The 21,282-nt window shown below is 35.5% G+C and overlaps 1 protein-coding gene across 1 annotated transcript in view; it reads right to left on the reverse strand.

Annotated features, from left to right (window-relative positions):
- Positions 1-21,282, reverse strand: part of CDH8 (cadherin 8) — a 475,466-nt gene that overhangs the window by 233,793 nt on the left and 220,391 nt on the right. The window lies entirely within an intron of this gene.

Genomic DNA, 21,282 nt, shown 5'->3' on the forward strand with positions numbered 1-21,282 from the left:
TATTAGTCATTTTGTACAAGAAGACTCAAATAAAGGGAAAAAAGGAAAGTGAAAAATAGCATGCTTCAGTCTATAGTCAATCAATATCAGTTCTTTCCAAGAAATATATATATGTATATGTATATATTTATATATAAAATCAATAAATTACAAGAGGAATTGCTTTGCTTTATTATCCATCTTTTGGGGCTTGGGGTGGGGGTGAGATAGGTTGCAGAAAAATGAAATACTTGTCAATTGGGGAAAAATAAAGCAATGTAAAAGTTACACTTAGAAAAGAGAGTATTAAATAGAGACAGTCTGTAATCTTTATCATTGATTACACAGTCTTCCAGCTCCAAGGTAAATACTCATTCTTGAATTAAATTTAAATTAGCAAACATTCATTAAGCACTCAATGTGTATAAGACATCTAGGGCTAAGGACAGCAGATAAAACGACTCCCTAAAAATGTCCCTACCTTCATGGAATTTAACAATGATATTATGGGATTAAAAAGAAAACACACAGACAAATAAATATAATGTTTATTGAAATAATAATTACTACTGATGCTACAGTGTTTAATATAATGGAAAGACCTCTAGATTTGAAACTGAAGGCCAGGGTTAAAATCCCAGATCTGACACTTAGGCAAGATTTATCACCTCTTTTGGTTTCAGTTCTTACATCTATAAAATAAGTGTTGCACTAGATGACCTCCAGAGTTCCTTCCAACCTGAAATGTCATAACATTATGACATGATATAATTTTGTGATACCATTTTGAGATGTGTCCTGTCGATCCCCTCAACCTAATGCTAGTTGTGATAAATCTTTGTAAGATGTTGTCTCTTCATATTGACCTGGATTCTTCTGCAGATGGAGAAAATAAGGCAATCTCCTGTAAATACGTGATGTGTCTATATTGCAAGGGGAGATAGGAGTGGGATTAAAAATTTCCTACTAATGTTTGGGATGGAATTGAAAAATATGATATTCATATCCTCTTCAAGGTATGATTGTGGGTTTCTCAATCCATGCATCAGGTGCTCACCATCACAATGTGTACAGTAGGGAGGTTAGGAGACAAGGAGGAGAACCAATTTTGGCTAATACATAGAATGAGGGATGCAGTTTCCAGAGGCATTTCTTTTCTCTTATGCCCAAGTATGGTGACAAAGGAACAATTTGAGAAGGCTCTTCTCCAGAGGAAACCCCCCTCAAAAAAAAAAGAGAAGAGAAAATCCTAATAAAACATTCCACCACCTGAAAAGTAATAGGAAGTAAATATTATTCCAAGCAGTGCCACATTCAGAATTAGAAGAGACCTTAGAGATATCCTTCTGAGGAAAACCCTCATTATATCATGAAGACACTAAATCTCAGAGAGGATGTTGTTTGCCCAAGGTCATATAGCTGGAAGGGAAGAAGAGAAGGAAGAGGAGGAGGAGAAATATTTATATTGTAATTTAATGTTAACAAAATATTTTCCTCAAAAAAGCCCTCTCCTGTCATGGAGAAACTGTGTGATATACTGCTGGATCTGGATTTAGGAAGACAGAGATTCAAATCCTCTCCCTCAAAGGGAGCTGGGTAGCACAATGAATAGTACTGGGCCTAAATATGAGTTCAAATATGACTTCAGACACTTACTAGTAAGCTTTGCTCTGAAGTCAGGACAAAGTTTAAGTAACTGGGCAAGACACTTAGTCTCCCTCTGACTCAATTTCCTCAATTGTAAAATGGGGAAAATAATAACACTGACATTTGAAGATTGTTGTGAAAATTAAATGAGATTTTGGTAAAGACATTAGCACAGGAACATATGCTGTACTAATAGGTGCTTAATAAATTCTTATTTCCTCCCTTCCTGTTATTTACAAGCCCTGCCTGTCACTCTGAGACTGTGGGCTTAAGCTGTATCAGTTTTTGTTTTTTTGTTTTTGTTTTTCTTTTTCTTTGTTAAATGTCTAGGGACAATCATACTTGTAGGATCAAGATTGTCATGAGGCTCAAATGAGGAAATAATGTACATATAAAGTACCCCCTTAAATTTAATGTGCATATAGATATCAGCTATTCATAGTATGCTCTGCCACTGAGGACAATGGATTATTCTAAACAAAGTAACTGCACTGAAAATAACCACTGTATGGACCTGGTCACAAGCAGTTCATGTCTAAGAATAAAAGAATGTGTCTAGTGACTTTTACTTTAGCCTATTTCCCAAACAGTATATACATATACATGTATCAGTCCCTTGATTTTCCTCCTCTCTTTTCAGCTGCTTTCACCACATGAGACTTTCTCTGCCGTCCTCCTCCTGAGCCCCTGGCTTTGCTGCCTTTTCTTCATCCTGCTAGCCTTCTGTGGCTGTCTTCCACTCTCAGTCTGTTTCCTGTGGCACCAGTCCCAGGGACCTGAATGGAGATTTGTACTGGGGGAATAGCTGAAATGGAAAGCTTCTACAATGTTCTGCTCCACTGAATCTTCTGTGGGGGGATTTTATTGTAAACAACCTTATGTTGCCCCCCTATGCTGAGGCTCTTCATAAACTGGAAGGCTCCATTTAAGACTCTTTATCCTTATAGGTAGAGAAATTGGATGATTTGGCAGAATTCTAGGTTGGATTTAATGGAATGGGAAATAAGTAGCTTGGAAAACGTGTTTACATCACAACTAAGAGAATTCTTTTTCTTGTTTTTTTTTCTTTCAATATTGTGCTGTACTTTGCGGGAAAAAGGAGGAGGACATAGAGAATATTTTTAAAATGGAATTTATCTTCAAAAATCACATGTATTCTTTTTTTGTTGATCATGATGCCACCAATTTGGTTCAGACTTTCATACTATCTCATTTGAACTTTTACAATATCCTCCAATGTCTCCCTGTCTCCATTTTCATCACTTTTCAAACCATCAACAGCTTCTGATTAATCTTAATATATCAAAGCTCTAATCATGTCATTCATTCATTTCCCAAATGCCCCAAACCCTACAGTGACTATAGAGTGGCTACTGAATAAAAATTAACTATTTGACTTGATATTCAAAAGCTCTGCACAGTAATGGTTCCAATATGATTTTCTAAGCCAGGAATTTTTAGGGGGGGTTGTAAATTTGATTTAAATGATTTGGCTAATTACATTTCAATAAGTATTTTCTTTGTAATCCCATGCTGTATTTTATACATTTAAAAACTTTATTCTGAGAAGCGGTCCATAAGCTCCATCAAACACCAAAAGTTTCTACGACACACACAAAGGTAAAGAACCTCTGCTCAAGCCAAACTGGATTGATTTTTCATTTCCCAAATATATTTCATGCTTTCCCACCTCCAAATCTTTGCTCTTTTTTTTTTTTCATTTGATTAGAACACCACCTCCATTCCTACCCCAGCCTGGTGACAGCCTACCTATACTTTAGGGTTTAAATCAAATATTATCTCCACATATAAAGTTTTCCCTTATCATTCTAACTGAAAGTTGACCCTTGCTCACTTAATCTCAAACACTTTATGTTCCTCTTAGCATATTCTAATTTTGTTATAGTTATCTATATTCTTGTCTTATCTCTTTCACTAGACTGAAAATTCATTTAAAGCAGCCATTTTCTACTTTATCTCTGCATCTGCCTCAGTGCCTAGAAGAGAGCACTACATATAGGAAGTACTTAATCCATGATAGTTGAACATTTTGATATTGAATGAATTTAAGAGATTTATGTATAGATCTTAAATCCTACACAAAGAGTTCCTTTAAAAATGTGCAGCTGACTACAACAATATAAATGGAAGAAAAAACCACCATCAAACAATCAAAAAAATCTTGTGAAATGTCAACGAACTATTTTAGCCCCAAAGAAGAGACATATAAAGATGCCTCCCTATCCCCACTCTTTTGAACAGGTGGGGGATTCACAGGTGTGGTGCATTACAGAAGACATCAGATTTTTTCAAAGAATAGGCTAATTTTACTGATATTTCCCCCCCTTTTTTTTTAATTTGTAACAAGGGATGGCTCCCTTGAAAGAGTGGCTGGGGAGTGATACAGGGTGAAACTTAGGTCATAAAAAAACAGAAGATATCAATAAAAATCTATTAAAATAAATTGTATGTGAACAAACATTTTATTTATAGAGCATATTGTTCTGAAATATCATTATGATACCTTTACTAAAGTTATTTTCCATTGAATCACCATGGTGTCCTATAATCCTGGATTCTCCATAGCCTAGAGATGAACCTGAAAGTGCCAGTGGGTCTCTATTCCCTTATGATCAAACATGAGCTCCTCCATGTGACTTTTAATGTCCTTCATAACCTGGCTCCACAGTAGTAGCAATATTTTTTTAAGAATGACTTTGAGAGACTAAGTCATTTTGACTATTATATGCACACATTAAAAATAAAGTACATGTGAAGAAAGATGCATACAAAAATAATAATAATAATAATAAACTGGCCTCAACCTAACTTCCTGACCTTATTATGTAGTTGATCCCTTGGTGATCTCTTCCATCTAAACTGGTTTTCTTACTCTTCCTAACATGATTCATGATTTCCCATCCCCATGCTTTTGCACACACTGCCCCCCCCCAATTCATGGAATGTACTTTGTCTTCATCTTTACCTTTTAGAATCCCTTATTTTCTTCAAAAATCTATTTAAGGGTCATCTCCTACATGAGGCTCTCTTCATCCTTCCCACCCCCCCCAATGAAAGTGTCTTCCACCTCAAATTTTCCTATGTATCCTTGATATATACTTTGCCTGTGTTTATTTTTATGTTTACCATCTCCTTTGAGAGAATGTAAACTCGTTAAGGACAGGGACAGTTTCATTTTTGTCCGTATGTGACAGTGGTCATCACTATGCCTGCCATATGGCAGATGGCTTAGCAAATGTTTATTGATTAACTTATTGATTGATTCTTGAAGGCTTTGCCAGAAGATCACAAATTCTGCCAAGTGCATCCAAGCTGAAAAATTCACATACGAGCCCAGTGACAGAGTATACATTTGTTGTCCAAAGACCAGCCCATTTCATTGCATAGAGATTCATCAACAGAAAGTTGGTCACCTGGTGAGGAGTTTTGTTTTGTTTTGTTTTGGGGGATTTTGGTGGGGTAGGGCAGGAGGAGTAACAGATTCTGCAGAGTGTGGAAGGTTTGTGATCTAAGTATAGAGATTACCTAGTGAGATGCAACCACAGATCCTTGGCATGATTGAACCACTGTCATCCTTGTAATAATCACCAAAAACACACATCTATTAAATTCCTATGGAATGTTTGGCACTTTGCTGAATGATAAGTGTGCAACCAGAAATCAAAATTATCCATCAGAATACTGTTGTGATTTATTTATGGGTTCCTTTTTCTCATTTGGCCAAGGATGATGGTGCCAGATGAATAAGGGTTACAAAATTAGCCAGAGACAAGAGGGTGAAGTTAATTTTCTCTGAACCAATTCATTCTTTGCCAGCAATTATCTGATCACCTGCCAGCCTCATTATGTATTTCTCATTAAACTCAGTGGCACCCAATCAATTTCAAGAGCTTCACCTTCTATACATTAAAATCTAACTCTAATTTTTCATTGTTGGTTAATTCATCTGTTAATATTTATATAAAATTATTCTTTGCTGGACAAATATTTGCATTCCCCAAATGGATAAAAGCAAATGGTCTCCAAGAGGATCATTCAGGGTAAAAGGGGTGGGGGGGGTTAGGCTTAGCCCCAAATATAAGGTCATGAAAGGAGAGTAGAATCATTCTATGTTACATGAGTCAAATTAAAAGTGTACTTCTTGGCATGAAATTAGTTTACACATCCTAGACTCTTGTCTGATCTTAGACCTTAGACCATCTTTTGATATTGTTTATTTACCCCCTTTGGATCCTGATGTTACTGTCTTCTCAAGTCTATAAAGGACATCATCACCTAAATGCCTCAATAATACTTTGCTATGTCCAGCAAAGTGTCAAAAACTAAATTCATTATCTTTCCTCCCTCAATGGACCCTCTCTCCAACTTTCCTATTTCTTTTGATGGTGCTTCATTCTTCTCAGTTGTCAAGGTTGAAAACCTCCAAGTAATCTTTCAGTCTTATCCCTATCTTCATCTTCTTCTTGCCTATTGCTGATGATTCTACCTCCTTAACAATTCTCAAAAGCGCCTCTATTCTTTCTCATGTTGGCCTCTTGATAATTCAGGACCCTACAATGTCTTTACTAGATTATTGTATTCACTGTTAACAAATATCTCTCTATAACCATAGCCCTTTCTCCTCTCTAATCTACCCTTCACATGACTACCAAAATGATATGCCCAAGATGCCAAAATCTTTCAGTAGCTGCCTAATGCCTCCAGAAAAGACAATTCCTTAGCCTGACATCTTTCCAAGTGAATATCACATTATTTCCTATTATACAATCTATATTTCAGTCAAACTAAATTAATGTTCCCTGAATTTCATCTCCCATCTCTATATATTTGCACTGGATATGTCTTTCTGATCAGACAGAATGCTGGGGAACATCCAGCCATTTTAGTCTAGATGTTAAACTTATATCAGTACAGACCAGGACAGCATTAGTTTATTGGCTTCCATTTGTACTGTTAACTCATTTTGATCCTGTAGTCCACCAAAATTCCACAATTTGTTTCACGTAAATTGTTTATTGTCTAGGCATGTTTTCACTTAGAACATATTTTTCCCCCTCAGCTGTCTCCAAAGATTCACCCATTTTTCTTGCAACTTGAATACCAGTTCCTCCATTGTACCTCCCTCCCCCATCTGAGGTCCATGGTCATTACTTCCTATAAGAAATAGCTTAAAACTTATATCTTTCAGGAAGTCTCCTCAGATTGACTTTTCTAATCTCTGGTCACTTGGTCTTTTCTCTGTATCTGCTCAGGATTTATATTTTCAATATCTTAACATACTCCTTTCTCCCATAGGGGATGATGGAAAAAAATGTTTGTTTTTTGGTTTTTTGGTTTTTTTTTTTTTAAATTATAGTTCAGGTAAAGAAAATAAACATGATGGGTTTGGTAACTATTCAGAAGCTTCACACCTGTCCGGGAGAATGTTTTCTTCAAAAATCCAGTTAGAGGGTGATGAGCCTGTCAAGTGCTAACAAAACCAAACATAATAAAATAGCCTATACCTTAAATAACAAAAGTTCCTGGGTCCTGATTTGTGTTTAATTTCATAATTAGTTATCCATGTGTAGTTAGCTAATTGATTGACCAAAATCACCTCTAAATTGGAAAGAAGGACAATGATAATAAGACATTCCACGTAGTTATCACAGTTCTAGGTAACTTGTTTAAGCAATGTTTGACTCTTAGGGAGGAAAATGATTCATACAAAGAATAACATTCCTTCAAAATATCACCGTTTCTTAGAATTACTTCACTACTCCAAAAGAGACAACACAAGAAGACAGAAAAAGTCCAATGACCACTCCTAGCTATCAAATACTTACTCTTTTAGCCAAGTAGAAAACTACACTACCATATGCAACATCTGTTTGGAGTCAAGTCAGTAAACATTTATTAAATGACTGCTATGGGCCAGGCACTGTGCTAAGCACTGGAAATACAAAGAAAGGCAAACTTGTTTTTTTTAAAGAATACACACTTATTTGTAAAAAGAACAAAAAAATACTAAAGATGATTCATGATTTTAGAAAAATGTCAATTTAAGAAATGATTAATGTTAAAAATGATCATAGAAAGAGGTTAGTGAGAAGTGCATAAAGCTGGATAATTCCTAGAGAATGTCTAAATGAAACTAGAAAGAAATTGATGCATAGATGAGAAATGGAACAGATCTCTTGGCCTTTCTCTGATGCTCAACTTTCATCAGTGATGATGATGGGATGATATTTAGATTACTGAATTTGGAATCCACCACCTTTTTATTCTATAAACTAGCAAAGGAGGTAGAAATGACACTTAGAAGGATGAACTGTGGATAAAATTCAAAGAGAAAAAAAATGTATACTGGAGGTAACAGTGCTAAGGAATTCAGGAATTGATTTACAAGATTTCTCAAAAAAAAAAAAGAACATTTCAAAAGAATGCAAAACATCACAGGAAGCATTTTAACAGTAAGCACCAAATAGAAGTTAGAAGATGAGGCATACATGTAGTACCTGCCACAGAGGGCAGTTATTAGGCACTAATGACATGCTGTATGTAAAGAAATTTGCAAGCTTTAAAATAATATATAATTCTCATTATTATAATTTTATAAGTATTATTATCCTTGAAAAAATAAAAAATATGAGAAGAGGAAAGAAGGACAATGTTTTAGGACAATGTTCTATAGCATACCAAAATGTAGACTGGTATACAATTGAATGAGAATATAAAATCAAATAAAAACGAAACATTTGATTTGGTTTTACAAAAAAATACCCTCAAAGGCTCCCTTCAAGCTTGATTGTTCCCATGTATTTATTAAGATCATAAAAAGATTACATAACTGAAGATATGAACTATTCTGTGACATGCTGAGCATGAACAACAAACTGGGAATAAAACAGGGAATAGGGAGATATGTTCACTGAAGGTGCTTATCAGGTCCATTAAGGATGTCCTGGGCAAGGTCCAAAAAAAAGAAGCATTCCCCATTTTCCTCCAAATCCTGCTATTCATATATAACCCTAATGTTCATTCCAATAGGTCTTAAAAGGACCTATAATACATCCTTAATAAGAACCAGTCAATGAAAATGCATCAGGCAACTCATTCAGAGTTTAAATAAGTGGGGGATAAATGTGCATTGCCCAGATTGTGGTGTGGAAATAGGTCAATATATTCAGTCAATTATCGCATGTGTCTCTGTATAGATAATGATCTAGACCAAAAATAGAGTAGGAGGAGATTCAGACTGGATTTCATTTGGGAAGTTTCATAGCACTTTCAGGGATTCCAATATGACCTGTATAACAAGTCTATATTTTCAAAACCAATATTTCAATAGTGATGCTAAAATGTTGGGCCTCATGAAACATTCCAATCTCAGAAGAATAAAAGATTGACAGCCTAAATGGCAAAGGAAAAATGAATAGTGAGTATAAGTACAATGCATCATAACATGATCACTTCTTCTCATTCTCTTTTGCTGCATCCACATCCAGATCATGCCCATTAACCATGGCTATGTGTCAGGATTTTGTCCTGGGCCCACTTTCTTCTCTTTACCACTTCACTTGGCTATCTCACCAGCTTCCATGATTTAATAACTATCTCTATGTTGACTATTTTCGGATCTCCCTATCCTGCCCCAGCCTCTTTGATGACCTCCAATCTTGCATCTCCAACTGCCTTTCAGACATCTCCAACTAGATTGCAGTAGACATTTTAAACTAAACATGTCCAAATCTGAACTCATTATTTCTTACCATAAACCCACTCCACACCCTACCTTCCTTTTACTGTAGAGGGCAACACAATCCTCTAGTCCTTCAGTCTCATAACCTAGGAGTTACACTCAAATCTTCATTATCTCTCATACCCCATATCCTATCTGTGGCCAAGGCCTGTCAATTTAACCTTTGCAACATCTTTGGAATATGCCTCCTTCTCTCTTTTGATACTGCCACCACTTTGGTGCAGGCTCTCATCACTTGGAGGATCTGACTGCCTCAAGTCTTTCCCCACTCCAATCTGCCCTCCATTTAGCCACCAAAGTGATTTTCCCAAAGCACAGGATAAATGAATCATGTCACCCCCTACTGAATAAACTCAATATGCTTCCTATTGCTTCCAAGAGTAAATACAAAATGGTCTGTTTGGCATCAAAGCCCTTCATAACCTAGCCCACTCCTGCTTTTCACTCCAGTGATGCTGGCTTCTTTACCATTCCATAAACAAGCCACTCCATCTCTTGCCTCTGGGCATTTTCTCTGGCTATGATTCATGCCCACCAGAATACTCTCTCTCCTCAACTCCACCTACTGACTTCCCTGGCTTCCTTTAAGTCTCAACTAAAATCCCACCTTTTATGTGAAGAATTTTCCAACCCCTCTTAATTCTGGTGCCTTCTCTCTATTATTTATTTCCTATTTATCCTATACATAACTTGTTTGAATACATTTGTTTGCATGTTGTCTTCACCATTAAATTGTTAGCTTCTTGAGGGCAGAGAACTGTTTTGTTTTGTTTTTATTTTGTTTTGCCTCTGTTTTAATTCCCAGCACTTAGCACAGCTCCAGGAACATGTTTAGTGATTGATTGAAATGATTAGAAGGTCATGAACCAGTCATAGTTTATCATGAATAATGCTAATGAATGGGCAGCTCAAATGTTGAACTTAAATCTCTGAAATGTTAAAACAACCAAAGGAAGTACTCCAGTGCAATGGGTGAATAACACTCTATACTGGATCAATGGAAATGATTGGCCAGAAATCACATAGAATCATGAGAGCACAGGTTGCAATCCTTAGTAATACTCACATTTTTCATGGATCCACCAAAGTCTAAAAAATGTCTTCAAGAAATGAAATTTACTTTAATGATGAAATTAAGGTTTAGCTACAAGGGGAAAAAATGTTCCAAAACACTAATACTTAGAGAATTGCAAATTGAAGCAACTCTGAAGTTTCAGCTCTCACCCATTAGATTGGAAAAGATAACAGAAAAGTAAAATTGCATGTTGGAAGGGCTGTGGTAAATTAGGCACATTAACTCCCTGTTGGAGAAGCTGTGAATTATTTCAGTTTTTTTCCAAAACAATTTGGAACTCTTGCCTACCCCTTCAAATCTATACCATTACAAGGCTTATATCCCCAAAGAGATCAAAGAAAGAAGAAAATGACCCATATGTACAAAGATATTTATAGAAGCTCTTTTCATAGTAGCATCAGATTATAAACCAAAGGTGTAACCATTTATAAGGGAATGAATAAATTATGGCATATTAATGTAAAAGGTTTATATTTCATCACGAGAAATGACAAAATGGACTGTTTCAAAGGAAACTATCATGACCCTTATTATCATAAGGATAGAAATGAGCAGAACCAGCAGAACAATGTATATAATAATACCAATATTATAATATAACAGTATTGTAAATACAACCTGAAAGATTTAGGAATTCTGACCAACATAATGACCAGTCACAGTTCAAAAGACTCATGATGAAAAATGCAATCTTCTTCCAGATGAAGCTGACGGACTCAGAGTGCAGACTAAAACTTTTGATGTTTGTCTCTCTCTCTGTCTTTATGTTTCTATCTCCCTCTATTTCTCTGACTCTCTCTCTCTCTGTCTCTCAACAGCTAATGTAGCAAATTATTTTGCATGACTATACATATTTGTAATATGTTTTGTTTTACTTGCTTTCACAATGAGGGTAGGGGTAGGAGAGAGAGACAGAATTCAGAACTGAAAGTAAAATATAATTGAATTAAAAAGACAATAATACTATAAAGAAATATACTACAAATACTATAAATAAATACTATGTACATAAAGAAATATACCATAAAGAAAAACAACTATGAAGAACTTTAGGATGCTAAACAATGCAATGACAAATCACAGATCCAGAAGAATAAAGATGAAACACATTATGCATCTTTAGCCAGAGATGTGATGGACTTAAAATGCAGAAGACATACATTTTGGATACAGTAAATATGGGAATTTGTCTTGCTAAATTATGAATTGAACTATGAATATTTCTTATGAGCATTTTCTCTCTCTCATCAATTGCTGGGAGTAAGAAGGAGAGGTAAATATGAGGGAGACAGAGACAGAGACACAAAAAGAAAGAGATGGAGACAGGGGGAAAACATTTTCGTGGGTTGGTAAGGAAATTTGGGGGCCAGTGATATGGTTAATATCTTGGAACCTCTCCACAATATATCACATGGTTTTCTGTCTACTTTATGAGCTCTCAGGTACCATATAGTCTTGTTCTTTTGTACTATTCAGAACCTTTCATGAGATTCCATGAACAGTAAATGCACTATATATGGCTCACTACAAAACAAAACAATAAAACAAAACAGTACATCTCAAAATGCACTTTTTGATCAAACTTTGGTTGAATTAGCCTCCCCTCTCCCTTTAATCTCATCTGAGTGGCACTTTCTGCATTTTGAACATGTTGGAAGACAACTTTATTCTCAAGGTGTGTGTATGTGCATCTCCTAATCTCTTAAGGGCAGGGACCATGTCTTTCTTATTGCTTTTATATCCCCCATAGCACCCAGCACGAAGATGTGGGCACAGAAGGCAAATGACAAATGTGCTGTGATTGGCTCTTCACAGATCTCAATAAGAATACACCACTGAGAAAGGCCAAGGTGATTTTTTTTTCTCATTCCTGCCACAACTTTGTTAGAAACCTTGAATAGCAACAACCAAAAATATAATAATAAAATAAAAAAAAAAAACATAGCCCTAGTTGACAAGGAAATGGGAAGCTTGATTAATTTATGCCCGTAAAACGTTTTGAATACCTTAGGTTCAAATTACTGTTGGGCTTATTCTCAGCCTTACATAAATATTTGTACATGTAAAAATTCAGCACATTGACATTATTGAAATGGTTGCATGAAAACATGAGGCAAATTGACTTTGAGACAGGTGTTAGCAATCAGCCCTGGCTAAGAAAGTCCTTTGTCAACAGAGCAGCTACAAGTGGGGCTGCTAGTGTACAGAAATGGTGATCTGTGGGGTGGAAAAAATATTTGGATTCTATTCTCTATTCAATTCCCTTCATGTCTGTGGGGAGACTGTAACACTCGTATGCTTGTGGGTGGTCAGGAATAGGGAGAAAGAATTGGGCAGGCTCAGCTTATTGCATTCTGATCCACTAGAAGCTGGTTTCAGCTCAAATCAGGGTAAACAGGGTCACTTATTACTCCAAACCTCTAGTATGGATCAGTTTCAAAGCAGTGTCCTAAATATAAATGACTTTATTAAGCAATGGTATTGCTAGCCACAATCTAATTTTTAGAGATATAGAAATATCTTTTTAAAGCTAAAATAGTATATATGTTTGTATGTATATGTACAAACAACATAATGGAAAGAGAGCTGAATTTGTAATTGGAAGAGCTGGTTTCAAATCCTAGCTTTATTTTTTACTGCCTTTGTGACTATATCCAGATAGATGATGGATAGATAGATAGATAGATGACAGATAAATGACAGATATGTACATATGTATATATGTTTATATACACAGAAGTGCTATGAATATAACAAAGTGATTATAAATGCATTATTTCCTTTAATCGTCCCAACACTTTTATAAAGTATTATAATAAATAGCATGGCATGGTGGATAAAGGATCCTTTGAAGTGAAGAAGACCTGTGTGACCTGGGCAAGTCATCCATCCTCTCATTGCCCTAAGTAATCCACTAAAACTTTAAGTTACGCAACAGTTGCCAAATTCTATTAACGTAGGAAGTTTCTTCACCAGAGATTGTTTCCACCCATGATATCATAGTTCTGTACCAGGAAAAATAAATGACATTTTACACACACACACACACACACACACACACACATACACACACACATCACCTTAGGGTTTGAAATGCCTTATTACCAATTCCACGTAAGAGAGTACAACTATCCTTACTCCTCTTTGATAGATGAGAATACTGAGGCTCAGAGAGGTTAGTAGATTTATTTGCAATCTCATGGCTAATAAGAAGAACAAGGATTTGAACTGTTTTTCTGATTTTTGGTCCCAAAATATTATATTGTTCTCTAAATTATTACCATCAATGACAAACTCAAATAATCACTTTAAAATCAATATTGAAGGACCTTGAAATAATTCCACAAGGAATCTTATATGACGTACTCATTTTAGTTCAATCAATTGAAAAGTATTTATTAAATATGTATTAGAATTTAAAATACATTGAGCAAGGAAAGTGAAGACAGTTCTACCACTAAACAGTTTTGTAGCCTTGGTCAAGTCACTTAAGGATTTGGGTATCAATTTCCTCGTGTCTATGAGGACTTTTGATGAGATCTTTCAAACACCTTCTAACTTTTTTTTTAATATATAGTACAAGTCCTGTGGTTCTTTTCACTATACCACCTTTATGTATGAAGCTTACTTTCTATCTCCCTATTGAATAAGTATCTGCTACAGAAACCCAGTGACCATCTCAGATTGGCTTTGTCAAAAAGAAAAATAAAAGCACAAACAGTCAATTGTTTAAGTAATATAGACCTTCTGTTTGAAAAACATGTCATTTAGAAAGCAAAGAGGCAGTAACTTTCAATGACAATCTTCAAAAACTGTTTTTCAGAATGTGGGAGTTAGAGTACTTTAGAGTTCATAGGAAATGTAAATAAGACAAATTCAGTTTAAAATGTATTTTTTTACTGTCTCTATTTTCAAATGTGATGGAAAGTGATGTCATCTCAGAATGTGTTCCATTATGATCATTTTAATGCAATATTGTAGCAATTTAGTATAGCGGGTAAGTCTGCAAATGGATTGAAAAAAAAAAATCTTCAAATGCTTCTAGCCTGCCTAAAATAACTACTGTGGCAAGAAGACATGTCATGGCAGAAAATGTGGAATTCATAAACATTAATATAGAGTGGCAGTATGCCCACCTGGTATTGATTAATGCCAAAAATGTCTACTAAGGATATTTTCAGAGTTATGATTCCTAGAGGCTAAACTGTTTTAGTCTTCTATAACTAGCAGTGTAGCATGGTGGAAAGAGCAGTACATTTTGGACCCAGATAAATCCTACCTCTGTCCTTTGCTGTCTCTGTAGGCTATACGTATCTATATAGGTAGATAGAGAGGTAGATAGACATTCTTATAGATAGATATTGATGAACATATCAATATAGATATGATATAAACACATAGACATAGAAAGAGGTGGGTTAAATATAGATATATAGATATAAACATAATAGATACCGGGCATGTAGGTGGTGCAGTGGATGGAGAGCTAGGCCTGGAACCAGGAAGACTCATCTTCATGAGTTCAAATCTGGCCTCAAACACTTAACTAGCTATGTGACCCTAAGAAAATCATTTGACCCTGTTTGCCTCAGTTCCTCATCTATAAAATAAGCTGGAGAAGGAAATGGCAAAACCACTTTACTATCTTTGCCAAGAAAACCCCGAATGGGGTCACAAAGAGTTGGATACAACTGAAATGACCAAAAACAACAATGATACATATAGATATGCCTTAACCTCTTTGACTCAGTTTCATTTTTAATAGGAAGAGGGGATAAGACAAAATGAACTTTCAATTCATTTAGGGCTCTGAATTCCACTGAGTTAGACTACTAATTGTATTCATCACTAAAAGTTCTGATCTATTCCATTTGAAGATATGATGGACTGGGTACTAGACATTTGACATTTCATTTATTAGACAAAGGATTCATCTTAGAAAGGACATTTTTGTTTGACATTAAAGTTAATGGGATTATTCTCTATGGCCATGTAAACTCAGATGCTTGAATAAATGTTTGTTGAATTGAACTTCTAAGAAGTCAAATTGTATTGTCTGACCTCACTGTCCCTCTTTCATTTGTTCCGTCTGATTGCTAATTTCTTGCTGACAACTGACCCCTTAGCCTTTTAGAGCTCTTCATTTGTGTATGACCCTCACCACCATAATCACTCCTACTGAAATTGGCCCCAGATACACCACGCTATCCTTTCAGCATCATAGCAGCCTACACTTAGTAAAACGCTTGACCACAGCTTATTCCTAATGCTGAGATCAATCCCAGGTATGGCCAAAGGATCAGTACAGGATAGTATGTTATATATGGTAAGTGTTTAAGAAATATTTGGATCTTCCAATGGACCTTTTCACTACTTTTCCCATGAAACAAATGTAAAAGGAAGAATTTAAGCATCAATTTCCATTCCTAAATAAATTAACAGTTTCAAGAAAGAACACGTCTACACACTGGCTATTCAAGTGATTTTTGATTGTTTTTGTTAGTCTGTTGTTTTATTAACTGATTGCTATCATTTCTAATTGGTTGTCTAACTGAATTGAGCATAGTTATAATATGACTTCATATGAAAGGTGAAGCACAGAATCCAGGAAATCTTGCATAACTAGAAAAGTGGTTAGGGGAGGTTTCCATCTGAAATAAATGAATAATTTAGGCAAAGGTGATTTGGGACATAATTACTTAGATAACTGGCTGAATTCTGCATTTTATTTTCTATTGGTTGACATAGCCTCCATGTTTTACAAAATGATGTGAATAATTTCTCTTCAGAAATGTTACTTATTTTATTAAATCTTTCAAGTTCCTTTAATCTCTTTCCTCTGGGCCCTCCATTCACCCATGCAGATCCCAACCCCTTTGACCTTAGTTGAGTCTGCATGAGTTAACTTGGCCTTGGCAACCTTCTAGTAGGAAGTCTTTCTCCATTTATCTAAATTTGTTTTTGAACAATACAGTGTTTCACTGGTTCCTAGTGAAACTGCTTTAGCTTAGTAGAGCCCATGAATCATCTCTACTCAACTGGCATTAATTAAGTGACTACTATGTGACAAACATTCTCCTAGGTGCTAGGGATAGGGGTGAAAATAAAACAGTTCCCTTGCTCTAGCTTACATTCTACTGGAGCATATTACAGCATGTATACATATTGGTCAATTCAAAATATTTACAAAGTAATTTTGTGGCACAGGACCAACAAGGTTATCAGGAAATCCCTGTTGTAGGAGGTGGCTGTCTGGGCTGCCTGGAATGAAGCTAGAGATTTTAAGAGGCAGAAGTGAAATTAAAATGCATTTCAAGTATCACAGGCAATGTGTGTAAATGAATGGAGACAGGAGATAGAAAGTTTGTTGTTGTTGTTGCTATTTGTTTTTTATGAAAAATGGAAAGTAGGCTACTTATGTGGGAACAAAGAATACATGATAAGAAGGGAGATGAAACAATTTTGCAAAGATAGATTGTACTTAAATGGTGAAGGCTTTTAAATGCTAAAAAGAGAAGTTTGTATTTTATTTAAGAAGTAACGGGTTTTTTTAAAAAAAATAGCTTGTTTTATTCTATAAATTAAAAATAAATCTTTTTTTAAAAAAAAGAAAGAATCAGGAGGCATTGTTGTTCTTAAAGAGTGAATGGCATGGTTAGATCTATGCTTTAGTGAAGGTTCACTACTCTAGGGATCTGGCACAAATCTATCCATTTATGAAGCTCTCTTTAGAACTTTTATGCAGTTCAAGTCCATTTTCAAGTGCATTAGTTTACATATAATGTATCCACATAAATATATACCCATAAGAAAAAAAAACCATCCCCAACAGGTATTTAATCTGAAATATTTCTGAAAGTCCACTTTCCTGTGACAGTGGAAAACCTCATAGGTTTTCAGAGCAGGAAGGACTAATTCCCTGGAGAACCATTATTTTTTTTTCCTTGCCAAAGACTGCTAATACAATTTCCTCACTTGGCCCAAAAGATTCATGTCATGTGAGCATACCACTTAAATCATTCTAGATCTCTCTTTGTCTCCCCTTACCCCAATGTCACTCTCCCTCATGACTCCATGAGCAGCTATTTGGGAGCAGCTATTTGGGAAAAGACAATGAACCCTCTTTCCTGTGGCCTTATTTATTTTACCTTTCTGGACTCCATATATCAATTAACCTTGGCTTCTATTTGTTCCATAATCCTTACTGTCATGGTAGCATAGGGGACCTAGTACCACCTTTAGAGATGCTATTATTAGCATTCTCAGGAAGCAAATGAGAAAAAAATAAAAATGTTTCCACACAATGAGATAGCTATTATCACATCCATTGCTCCCAAATGTTCAGTTGGTGAGAAAATAGACTTTTGAGTGACTTTTCCTATTAAGAAATATAACTATATTTTGAAGAAGGCAGTGTCATATAATCAAAAGATAAGTGAAATTGGAAGTAGGAGACCTGGGTTCAAGCCTTCCTTTAGTTATTTTGTGAGTACATAACTGAGCAATTCATTTGAATGTGCTGATCTTTATTTCCTTTTCAGTGAAGTAAGGGTGATAATCCTGGCAGTTCTCTACCTCACCAGGTCATTGTGAAGCAAGTGATTTGTAAACACAATCCTATGCTTTAGGAAAATGAACAGTTTTTAGGAAAATACCTTCTTTTAAATTCATAATACCGTGAGCTTTGAAGCTGACCATATATAAACCTTATTGTATCAAAGTCATTGTACTACAGGATTACTGATTACTCCAGTTCTAGGCTAGCTGATTGTCTAAAATAGGGTACACTTTTCTTCCACTTTATATGTGAGCTCAGGGGACAGTATTACATGGGGACATGTTTAGGACTTGACATTTGGAATGGCAGATGGATTGGAAAAGCATTTGCCTGTGGGAGTTAAATGGCATGATCAACCCCCTTGAATCTTGATGCAATTTTCAATTTGGAATGCTCAAGATTATGGGATTTGGGTGCATTGGAATAAAAGCCACTCACATTTCTTCAGAGTTTGACAATTTATAAGGAGCTTTTCCTGAAACAACCCTGTGATATAGATAACAACAACTTATAACCCTATAACACCTTAAGGTTTACAAATCACTTTCCTCACAGCAACCTTGTGGTCTTGGTAGAGAGAATATATTATCCCCTACTTTTTTTCTGAAAAGGAAAGTAAGGCTTCAAGAGAGGTAAAATAATTTGCCCTACCTATGCCATAAGCTATTAAGTGATAGAACTTGAGATTTAATTCAGTTTCCCTTACTCCAAGAACAAAGCTATTTCCATTGTCCCATCTTAAAGTATTATCATTGCCATTTGCCAAGGAGGAAACTAGAGCTCAAAGAGTCTGAGTGACTTGTCTTGGTAATATGATGAGCAAATTTTGGATCTGGGATCAAATCCAGGTCTGCTCTAGCATCATCTCTTTATCAGGATTGCTTTTGATTTCTTTTGGGTGCAGGCCTAGTAGTGGCATGGCTGGATCAATATGCATAGTTTGTTAAGTTTTAAGGCATAGTTCCAAATCTTTCTAGAATGACTCCATCACTTCACAACTATGTCAATAGTGGAGTAGTCTATTTGTTTTCTCACAGCCTCTCAAACATATCTATCTATCTATCTATCTATCTATCTATCTATCTATCTATCTATCTATCTATCTATCTATGTTTTCTCTTTCGTCATCTTTTCCATTCTGATAAAAGTGAGATAAAACCTTAAAGTGGTTTAATTTGAATATCTGGAATTATTAGGGATTTAAAGATTTTTTTTCATATGATAGTTAAATTTTCTTCCTTTGAAAGGTTTCTTTCAAATCATTTGACTATTTATCTATTGGGGAATGTTTACTCATCATATTAATTGGAATAATTTTCTTGTATGCCTTAGAAATTAGATATTTATCAGAGGTATCTGTTGCCCAGTTACCTATTTCCCTTCTATTTTTTGTTTTAGTTTTTTTATAGAAAAACTTTTCAATTTTGCATAATAAAAATTGTGTATTTTGAATAATAAAAATTTCAATTACCTTGTGTAATCCTATCACTTGTATAATCATGAACTCTTTCTCTGTTCATCTATATGAAAGGCAATCTCTTCCTTGATCCTCTTATGTGTTTACAATGTGACCTTTCAAATCTAGGTCATTGGTTACGTATACATTTGGAGTTTATCTTGGTGTATGGTGTGGCATATTGTCCCAAAACTAATCTCCATCAGGCTGCTGTCCAGCTTCTCAGAATTATTTTTTATCAAATAGTGAGTCCTTCCCCCAGTAACTTGGCTCTCTGTGTTTAGAAAACACTATGTGACTATGTCGGGGTTTATATTTGTTTTGTTTTCTTTCACTTCTATGTGTTCTGTACCCAACTGTTAACTTTACTTCTTTTTTATTTAACCAGTATTATCAGAATTACAGTTGGACTAAAATAATAGGAGTTAATCCTATAGATAATGGTTCATCCTTGAGCTTTCTTAGAATGAATGTGAATATATGATCTTGGTAGAAAAGACATTGCTAATTTAATTAAAATGAAACTTAAAGAGGGAGGGGAGGAAATTAATCAGATCTACTTTACTCAGGATGGACGTATGTCATGAGAGTTTTTCTTTCCCTACCTATATCAAGGCTGGATCAGAATAACAGAGTTGAACATGAATTCAGAGATCATCTAATCCAAAGGTTCTTAAATTTTGGGGGTTATGAACCCTTCTGCCAGTCTGGTGAAGGCTATGGATGCCTTGTCAGAATGTTTTAAAGGCATAAAATAAAATATATAGAATTACAAAGTAAACTAATTACAATGAAATCTCTCTCTCTCTCTCTTCACCCCCCATACATACATACATACACACCACACACCACACACCACACATACACACAAATACACATACACATACACTCAACATGGATACCATGTTAAGAAATTTTTATTGACTCCAACCCAGAGCCCAACAGAATCCCTTTCATACCATCCCTTCAATGCTGTTTACTAGCTTCTACTTGAAGGGACCTTCACAGACATTTATAGGAATTGTTTTATGCATGTAGTTACATGGTTGTTGACAGAAATGATATCAAAATCAATAACCACTAAGGCTTAAGTCTACCACTCTTCTGAATCTGTAAGAAAAAAAATCAAAACACAACAAACAAAAAATACACCCTACGGACTAACTACTCTACTTCCTCTCTTCTACTTCAAAATAAAGTCCCCAAGATCACTAGGGAAACTGGCATTGTAATTGATGAAATGCGGGAGAGGAGAGGGCTACTTGTCTGCCTGTCTCTTTCAATGGTAAAATGTAAAATATGTTAGCAGTCCTGGGTTAAAGGCCAGACTCTGCCAATTGCTGTCTGTGAGATCTTGGTTGAGTGACCTTGCCTGTTTTGACCTCTTGTTTAGTTGTTTCAATCATGTCCAACTCTTTTTGACTCGATTTGGGGTTTTCTTGGCAAAGATACTTGAGAAAGATATGATTTCCTTCTCCAGGTCATTTTACAGATGAGGAAACTGAGGCAAATAGTATTAGGTGACTTGTCAAGGGTCAAACAGCTAGTAATTGTCTGAGACAAGATTTGAACTGAGGAAAATGAGTCTTCCTGACTCCAGGCCTAGCACTCTATCCGATGCACCACCCCTTAATTGTAAAATGAGGCAACTGGATTAGACCACCTCTAATGCAGTCCTTCCAGCTTTAACATGCATGTGACAGGAAAGACACAGTGCTATGATGCAGCCCATTCCATTTTTTTAATACCTCTGTTTAAAAAAAAAAAAGTATTTACTTATAGGGAGCCAAAATACTCCTCACTAT

The sequence above is a fragment of the Vombatus ursinus genome, unplaced genomic scaffold (genome assembly GCF_900497805.2).
Source record: "Vombatus ursinus unplaced genomic scaffold, bare-nosed wombat genome assembly UNPS02014864.1, whole genome shotgun sequence".
NCBI lineage: Eukaryota > Metazoa > Chordata > Mammalia > Diprotodontia > Vombatidae > Vombatus > Vombatus ursinus.